This window comes from Marmota monax, unplaced genomic scaffold (genome assembly GCF_021218885.2).
Source record: "Marmota monax isolate L192 unplaced genomic scaffold, Marmota_monax_Labrador192_F-V1.1 WCK01_AAM20220418_F8-fsc00054, whole genome shotgun sequence".
Lineage (NCBI taxonomy): Eukaryota > Metazoa > Chordata > Mammalia > Rodentia > Sciuridae > Marmota > Marmota monax.
In genome coordinates, this window is record NW_026692145.1 from 12,918,692 (window position 1) to 12,928,844 (window position 10,153).

The 10,153-nt window shown below is 40.0% G+C and overlaps 1 pseudogene; it reads left to right on the forward strand.

The window, feature by feature from the left end:
- Positions 1-874: 874 nt before the first annotated feature.
- LOC124110097 (aldose reductase-related protein 2-like) lies at positions 875-1,801 on the forward strand (annotated as a pseudogene).
- The last annotated feature ends 8,352 nt before the right edge of the window (positions 1,802-10,153 follow it).

Genomic DNA, 10,153 nt, shown 5'->3' on the forward strand with positions numbered 1-10,153 from the left:
TTATAACCTTACCAAGACTGAACCATGAAGAAAGAGAAAACCAGAACAGATCAATAACAATTAATGAGATTGACTGAATAATATAAATCTCCAAACAAAGAAAATCCCAGGACCATACAGCTCAACTACTGAGGTTTACTAAACATTTAAAGAAGAACCAATATTACTTCTTCATAAGTTATTGCAAAAAATGAAAGAAAGAATCTTCTAAACACATTCTATAAGGGCAGCCTTACCCTGATACTAAAACCAGGTAATGAGAAGGAAAAATTAAAGGGAAGGGAGAAATTGAGACATCAATATTCTTGGTGAACAAAGAAATCAAAAAAGGAATCTCACAGTTGGTAGAGTGCTTGCCTTACATGCACAAGGCCCTGGGTTCAATCACTAATGCCACAAAAAAAAGCAATCCCATTTACAATATCTTCAAAAAATAAAATAAAATATTGGGGAATAAATTTAAGGAGAAGGTGAAAGTTGCCTACAATGAAACTTAGAAAATACTTACAAAAGAAATTAAAGATGTTACCAAAAATATTGAAAGATATCCTATATACATGGATTGGAAGAATCAATATTTTTAAAATGTCATAATACAGATACAAATTCTTTTTTTTTTGGTGTTGTGCTGGAGATTAAACCCAAGGCCTTGTGCATATGAGGCAAGCACTCTATAAACTGAGCTATATCCCCAGCCCTCATAATACAAATTCTTTGCAATTACAATAATACCAATAATATTCCTCAACCATAAAACAATTTTCTAAAATTCATACCACACCAAAACATTTAAATCACCAGATATCTTGAGTAAATCAACAAGCATGTAAAAAAGACATTTATTTGTTTTCTCAGAACCATTTCTGTACCACCCATGGTTACTTTTATGGAGCTCATCACCAAAACCAAGATGCCCATTGTGGGTATAGACAACTAGGCATTTCCCCTAGACAAAGTTAAAGAAGTTATGAAGGTAGCCATTGATGGAGGATATCACCATACAGACTAAGTCTGTCAGAACACAAAGGAGATGGAGAAGCCATCCAAGAGAAGATTCCAGAGAAGGTTGTGAAGTAGAAGGATCTCTTCATTGCTAGCAAACTGGTGTACCTCATGTGAAAGAAATCTCCTGAAAGAAACCTGTTGGAAGACCCTCTAGGATCTGAAACATGATTATCTGGAAATCCACTTTATTCACTGGGCACAGATTTGAGCCTGGGAAGAACTTATTCACCAAAGTCAATAATGTCAATAGCCTCACCAGTAAATTAACATTCTTAGATGCCTAGGACGTCATGGAAGAACTGGGAAACAAGGGACTGATGAAAGCCCTTGGCATCTCCAACTTTAACCAAGACAACATTGAAAGGAGCTTCAACAAGCCTGGACTAAAATATAAACCAGTGAATAAGCAAGTCAAGTGCCACTTGTACCCCACCCAGGAGAAACTGATCAAGTACTACAACTCCAAGGGTATCACTATCACAACCTATAGCCTCCTGGGCTCTGTAGATAGACCTTAGGCAAGACAAAGGGCTCTTCACTACTGGAGGATCCCCGAATTAAGGAAATTCCTGCAAAGCAAAAATCAAACAATTAAAAAGCCCAGCCCAGATTCTGATCCACCTCTAGATCCAGAAAAATACGGTAGTGATCCCTAAGTCTTTGATACCAGCCCACATTATGAAAAAACTTTCAGGTCTTTGACCTCAAACTGAAATAGGAGGAGATGGTGGTCATACTCACTTTCAACAGAAACTGGAGGTCCTGTACCTCAGCTGACGAGCCTTTTCTGGAATAGTATCCTTTCAATGCTTAATACCGAAGCTGAATGTCCTGAAGAGATTACCTGTTGGATTCCCTCTCTTCACTAAAGGGTAACTCACTCCCAGAGTTCCATTGTAACCATGTTTGCTTGAAATCATATCATGCCTGACCTTATAGGACAGAATCTAGGCAAGGTTTTATTTAGATCCATATGTTCAACAAAAAACAGACTACTACTGGGAAGTGTGGCTCAGAGAAGCAAATGACACCTATGTGAGCTGTCAAAATGTTTGTTAATCAACAGGCAACTCTACTAACACTGAGGATACAAATATAAAAAGAATAAATAAGAATAATAATAACCAAAGAAAAAATGAACAAAGCATGAGGAATTATACAAATTGCTTCAAAATATAGTACAAAACTATAGTAATCAAAATAGCATGGTATTAGCATAATAAAATACATAGATCAGTGGAAAAGAACAGAGAGTCTAGAAGAAAATGCATGTAGCTACAGTCAACTGATGTTCAACAAAGATGCAAAGAACATTCAATGGAGAAAGGACTGCAGTCTTTTCAATAAATAGTGATGTGAAAACTGGATATCTACATGCAGAAGAATGAAACTAATACCACTTACCAAAATCAATTCAAAATGGATTAAAGACTTAAATGTAAGTCTTGAAAATATGAAACTATAAGAATACATTGAAATGGGACATTGAAATCAGAAAGGATTTTTATAGAAGCCCCCCACAAGCACTGGAAAAGCAAATATAGACAAACAGGGATGTAACCAATTAAAAACTTCTATACAACAAAGGAAATAATCAACAAAGAAAAAACTTATAGAATGGGAGAAAAATATATGCGAAGAAAATATCTGATGATGGGTGGACAGCAGAAAACAAAAACAACCTGATTAATAAATGAAAATAGTCAAGCATGGAGGCATATTTCTGTAATCCCAGTGGACTCAGGAGGCTGAGGCAGGATGATCACAAGTTCAACTCCAGCCTCAGTAATTTAGCAAGGCCCTAAGCAACCTAGTTGAACCTAGTTGAACACTGTTGAAAGGAGTGTAAATTGATATAGCCATTATGAAAAGCAGTAGAGAATTTCCTCAAAAAAGTATTAAAAATAGAACTATGAAGGCTGAGTATATGGCTCAGTAGTAGAGCACTTGTCTGCCATTTGTGACACCCTGGGTTCAGTCCTCAGCAACAAAAGTATATGTAGAACTACATTACGATCTAGTAATCAATACTACTAGGATACATACATGAACAAAATGAAATCAATATGTTGAAGAGACATCTGCACTCTCGTGTTCATTGCAGCACTATTCACAACAGCCAAGAAACTGAAACAACATTAGTGTCCATCACTGATGAATGAATAAAGAAAATGTGATACACACACACACACACACACACAAATACTGTTCAGTCATAAAAAATGAAATCCTGTTATTGCAACAATATGAATGGAAGTATAAATGATTATATTACATGAAATAAATGAGTCATGGAAATAGAAATATCCCATGATCTCACTCATATGTACCATCTTTTAAAAAAAAGTTTAGTTGTAGATAGACACAATACCTTTATTTTATTTATTTATTTTTATGCAGTGCTGAGGAGCACTCCATCACTGAGACACAACTCCAGCCCTCATATGTACAATCTTAAAAAGGTAATCTCACAGAAGCTGAATGATGATTTCCAGAGTCTAGGTAGACAAGAGAAGAAAAGTGATGGAGAAAGGTTGATTAAAAGTCCTAAATCACATGGGCATGGTGGCACATTCCTGTAATCCCAGCAGCTCAGGAGGCTGAAGCAGGAGGGTCACAAGTTTAAAGCCAGCCTCAGCAACACAGCAAGGCCCTAAGAAACTCAACAAGTCCCTGTCTCTAAATAAAATATAAAGAAGGGCTAGGGATGTGGCTCAGTTGTTGAGCACCCCTGAGTTCAATCCCCAGTATAAAAAAGTCCTAAATTATAGACACAATAAGTTACTACATATTATTACATAGTACACTAATTATAAACAATAATGTAATGTCCATTTCAAAAAGCTAGACAAAAGAACTATGTGTTCAACATAAAGAAATGATGTCTGAAGTAATAAGTGTGCTCACTGGAATTTGAACATTAAACAATGTACACATGTACTGAAACATCACAAAACACACCTTAAATATATACAATTTTTATGTTTTCATATTTGGGTTAAAAATTAGTTAACAATGAAAATAAGAACACTGATACAAATGAAAACTTAAACAAATACATGTAAAGCAATGTGGTTAAAAGAATTTCATTTCAACTCTTGAATGTTATCTCCTTGGTACAATAAAATATTTATGTACCATGAAAAGGAAACAAGCTGCTATGGGAAATGCTTTAAAAATTGGGTCTACAGTCATCATAAGTATGCAAATAAAAATTTTAACTTGTCCCATTTTATCAAAAATATAATTTGATTTAAACTTTGTTACAAACTATTAAATTTATGTTGCTATGTGATTCTAACACACATAAAACTGTAAAATGAAGTCAAATGCTTTTCTTTGCATATCAAATTTATAATAAGTTACTTTAAATTTATTGGCAAAATCAGAATTGTTAGCATCCATTATTGCCTGGGTTTGCTGACCAGGTAGGTTTATAAATAACCCTGTGATCCTCTACATTAAATTTTTAAAATCATATGAATATATCTAAGACTAAATATACAACTCAAAGTGCAAGGCAGTGTGCACTGCTTTCAGGATATCAAGTGCAGCAATTTAACTTTTTCTCTGACATGAACATATCTTAAAAATAATGGCTAGGCTTGTCAGATAACAGAATTTTCACAAGTACCTTTATGAAATAAACAAATTAGATAAATGTAAATAAATAAATATTTATAATAAGTTTTTCAATTAATTCATGTCTTAACATTGTGTTATGTTATGTGGAAAAATTTTAAGACATCATTAGGGGCAATAATTTTCTGGGTAAGACCCATAAAACACAGTAAATGCAGGAAAAAATGTATAAATGGGATTACATAAAACTAAACACTTCTGCACAGCAAAGAAAACAATCAAGAGGGTGAAGAAACAACCTACATAGTAGAAGAAAATATCCCCAAGCTATTCATCTCACAGAGGGTTAATATCTAGACTATGTAAGGACATCAACATTTAATTTAAAAACCAAGTAATCCAGTAATAAAATGGACAAATGATCTGAATATATGTTTCTCAAAAGAAATACAAATGGCCAACAAATATATATTTAAAATACCAATACTCTTCAATTTATTCAGGAAATTGAAAAAGAGGGAGCTCTTCCAAACTTATTCTATAAGGCAAATATCACCCTGATTCAAAAACCAGGCAAAGACACATCAAAAAAAGAAAACTTCAGAACAATATCTCTAATGAACATTCATGCAAAAATTCTCAATAAAATTCTAGCAAATTGAATACAAAAACATATCAAAGAGAGCAGGCCCAGCGGCCTGCTGAGGGGCAGAGCCGCCCCCCACCCCTCGCGCCTGCCAGGTAGGGGAACTGTGACCACGGACAGAGCATGCCCAGCGGCCTGCTGAGGGGCAGAGCCACCCCCCACCCCACGCCCCTGCCAGGTGACCACCGACAGAAAAGGCCCAGTGGCCCGCGGTGGGACAGAGCTTCCAATCACTCCTGCAAGGTGGGCGGGCCTGCGACCCACCGGCAGAAGAGGAGCAGCGGCCTGCTGAGGGGCAGAGCCGCCCCCCACCCCCCGCGCCTGCCAGGTAGGGGAACTGTGACCACGGACAGAAAAGGCCCAGTGGCCCGCGGCGGGACAGAGCTTCCAATCACTCCTGCAAGGTAGGCGGGCCTGCGACCCACTGGCAGAGGAGGAGCAGCGACCTGCTGAGAGGCAGAGTCGCCCCCTCCCCCTGCGCCGGCAAAGTAGAGGGAACTGTGACCACGCACAGAGCAGGCCCAGCGGCCTGCTGAGGGGCAGAGCCACCCCCCATCCCCCGCCCCTGCCAGGTGACCACCGACAGAAAAGGCCCAGTGGCCCGCGGTGGGACAGAGCTTCCAATCACTCCTGCAAGGTAGGCGGGCCTGCGACCCACCTGCAGAAGAGGAGCAGCGGCCTGCTGAGAGGCAGAGCCGCCCCCTCCCCCTGCACCGGCAAGGTAGAGGGAATTGTGACCACGCACAGAGCAGGCCCAGCGGCCTGCTGAGGGGCAGAGCCGCCCCCCACCCCTCGCGCCTGCCAGGTAGGGGAACTGTGACCACGGACAGAGCAGGCCCAGCGGCCTGCTGAGGGGCAGAGCCACCCCCCACCCCACGCCCCTGCCAGGTGACCACCGACAGAAAAGGCCCAGTGGCCCGCGGTGGGACAGAGCTTCCAATCACTCCTGCAAGGTAGGCGGGCCTGCGACCCACTGGCAGAAGAGGAGCAGCGGCCTGCTGAGAGGCAGAGCCGCCCCCTCCCCCTGCACCGGCAAGGTAGAGGGAACTGTGACCACGCACAGAGCAGGCCCAGCGGCCTGCTGAGGGGCAGAGCCACCCCCCACCCCCCGCGCCTGCCAGGTAGGTGGAACTGTGACCACCGACAGAAAAGGCCGAGTGGCCCGCGGCAGGACAGAGCTTCCAATCACTCCTGCAAGGTAGGCGGGCCTGCGACCCACTGGCAGAAGAGGAGCAGCGGCCTGCTGGGAGGCAGAGCCGCCCCCTCCCCCTGCACCGGCAAGGTAGAGGGAACTGTAGCCACGCACAGAGCAGGCCCAGGGGCCTGCTGGGGGGCAGAGCCGCCCCCCACCCCCCGCGCCTGCCAGGTAGGTGGAACTGTGACCACCATCAGAACAGGCCAGACCTGCAACCGAGAGACAGAACAGGCCCAGTGGCCTGAGGAAGGGTAGAGCCGCCCCCCCCCCCCGCACCTGCAAGGTAGGCGGACCTGCGACCCACTGGCAGTACAGCCCCAGAGGCCTGCAGAGGGGCAGTGCCGCTGCCTGCACCTGCAAAGTAGACAGAACTGTGACCACCCACAGAACAAGCCTAGCGGCCCGCAGAGGGACAGAGCCGCCGCCCGCGCCTGCGAGGGAGACTTTGCAACTATACAAGACCAATATAAATATATAGGGGGAAAATTCAATAACACAACAGTTTCACTAAGTAGAAAGGAACGCAAACAGTATGAAGAGACAAGGAAAGAAAGGACCACAAGCAATGCAGGTCAACTCAACATTAGAAGAGGTAATAGCTGCAGCAGATGGAATGTCAGATAAAGAATTCAGGATATACATGCTTCAGATGATCTGGAGTCTCAAGGAAGACATCAGACAGCAAAATCAGACAATGAAAGATCACTTCAACAATGAATTACATAAACAAATCCAAGAAGCAAAAGATCAACTACACAGGGAAATAGAGGTTATAAAAAACAAACAAACAGAAATCCTAGAAATGCAGGAAGCAATAAGCCAACTTAAAAACTCAATTGAGAATACTACCAGCAGAGTAGAACACTTAGAAGACAGAACATCAGACAATGAAGATAAAGTATTTCAACTTGAAAAGAACATAGACAGCTCAGCAAGACTGTTAAGAAACCATGAGCAGAACATCCAAGAAATATGGGATAACATCAAGAGACCAAATTTAAGAGTCATTGGGATACAGGAAGGGACAGAGTTTCAAACCAAAGGATTGAGCAATCTATTCAATGAAATAATACGAGAAAACTTCCCAGACTTGAAGAATGAGACAGAACCCCAAATCCTAGAAGCCTACAGGACTCCGAATGTGCAAAATCATAAGAGACCCACACCTAGACACATTATAATGAAGATGCCCAACATACAGAATAAGGAGAGAATTTTAAAAGCTACAAGAGAAAGGAAGCAGATCACATTTAGGGGTAAGCCAATCAGGATAACAGCTGATCTTTCAACACAGACTCTGAAAGCTAGAAGATCCTGGAATAACATATTTCAAACACTGAAAGAAAATGGGTTCCAACCAAGAATTGTGTTTCCAGCGAAATTAAGCTTCAGGATGGAAGATGAAATTAAAACCTTCCACGATAAACAAAAGTTAAAAGAATTTGCAGCTAGAAAACCATCTCTTCAAAACATCCTTGGCAAAACATTACAGGAAGAGGAAATGGAAAATAACAATGAAAACCAACAGTGGGAGGTAGGACACTAAAGGGGGGAAAATAATCAAAGAGGAAAACAAACCATGTTTAGTAACATAAATAAACAAATATGGCTGGAAGAACAACCCATATCTCAATAATAACCCTAAATGTTAATGGCTTAAACTCACCAATCAAGAGACACAGGCTAGTAGAATGGGTCACAAAACAAGACCCAACAATATGCTGCCTACAGGAGACGCATTTGATAGGAAAAGACATACATAGGCTGAAGGTGAAAGGTTGTGAAAAATCATATCACTCATATGGACTTCGGAAACAAGCAGGAGTATCCATACTCATATCAAATAAAATAGATTTCAAGCCAAAGTTAATCAAAAGGGATAAAGAGGGATACTACATACTGCTCAAGGGAACCATACACCAACAAGACATAACAATCATAAATATATATGCCCCAAACAATGGTGCAGCTATGTTCATCAAACAAACTCTTCTCAAGTTCAAGAGTCTAATAGACCACCATACAATAATCATGGGAGACTTCAACACACCTCTATCACCACTGGACAGATCTTCCAAACAAAAGTTGAATAAGGAAACTATAGAACTCAATAACACAATTAATAACCTAGACTTAATTGACATATATAGAGTATACCACCCAACATCAAGCAGTTACACTTTTTTCTCAGCAGCACATGGATCCTTCTCAAAAATAGATCATATATTATGTCACAGGGAAACTCTTAGACAATATAAAGGAGTAGAGATAATACCATGCATCCTATCTGATCATAATGGAATGGAACTGAAAATCAACGATAAAAGAAGGAAGGGAAAAGAATACATCACTTGGAGAATGAACAATAGGTTACTGAATGATCAATGGGTTATAGAAGACATCAAGGAAGAAATTAAAAAATTCTTAGAGATTAATGAAAACACAGACACAACATATCGGAATCTATGGGACACATTGAAAGCAGTTCTAAGAGGAAAATTCATTGCTTGGAGTTCATTCCTTAAAAAAAGAAAAAACCAACAAATAAATGATCTCATACTTCATCTCAAAATCCTAGAAAAAGAAGAGCAAAACAACAGCAAAAGAAGTAGAAGGCAAGAAATAATTAAAATCAGAGCTGAAATTAATGAAATCGAAACAAAAGAAACAATTGAAAAAATTGACAAAACTAAAAGTTGGTTCTTTGAAAAAATAAACAAAATCGACAGACCCTTAGCCATGCTAGCGAAGAGAAGAAGAGAGAGAACTCAAATTACTAACATACGGGATGAAAGAGGCAATATCACAACAGACACTTCAGAAATACAGAAGATAATCAAAAATTATTTTGAATCCTTATACTCCAATAAATTAGAAGATAGTGAAGGCATAGATAAATTTCTTAAGTCATATGATCTGCCCAGATTGAGTCAGGAGGATATAGACAACCTAAACAGACCAATATCAATTGAGGAAATAGAAGAAACCATCAAAAGACTACCAACTAAGAAAAGCCCAGGACCAGATGGGTATACAGCAGAGTTTTACAAAACCTTTAAAGAGGAACTAATACCAATACTTTTCAAGCTACTTCGGGAAATAGAAAAAGAGGGAGAACTTCCAAATTCATTCTACGAGGCCAACATCACCCTGATACCTAAACCAGACAAAGACACTTCAAAGAAAGAAAACTACAGACCAGTATCTCTAATGAACCTAGATGCAAAAATCCTCAATAAAATTCTGGCCACTCGGATACAAAAACTTATCAAAAAAATTGTGCACCATGATCAAGTAGGATTCATCCCTGGGATGCAAGGCTGGTTCAATATACGGAAATCAATAAATGTTATTCACCACATCAATAGACTTAAAAATAAGAATCATATGATCATCTCGATAGATGCGGAAAAAGCATTTGACAAAGTACAGCATCCCTTTATGTTCAAAACTCTAGAAAAACTAGGGATAACAGGAACATACCTCAATATTGTAAAAGCAATCTATGCTAAGCCTCAGGCTAGCATCATTCTGAATGGAGAAAAATTGAAGGCATTCCCTCTAAAATCTGGAACAAGACAGGGATGCCCTCTCTCTCCACTTCTGTTCAACATAGTTCTCGAAACACTGGCCAGAGCAATTAGACAGACGAAAGAAATTAAAGGCATCAAAATAGGAAAAGAAGAACTTAAATTATCACTATTTGCAGATGACATGATTCTATA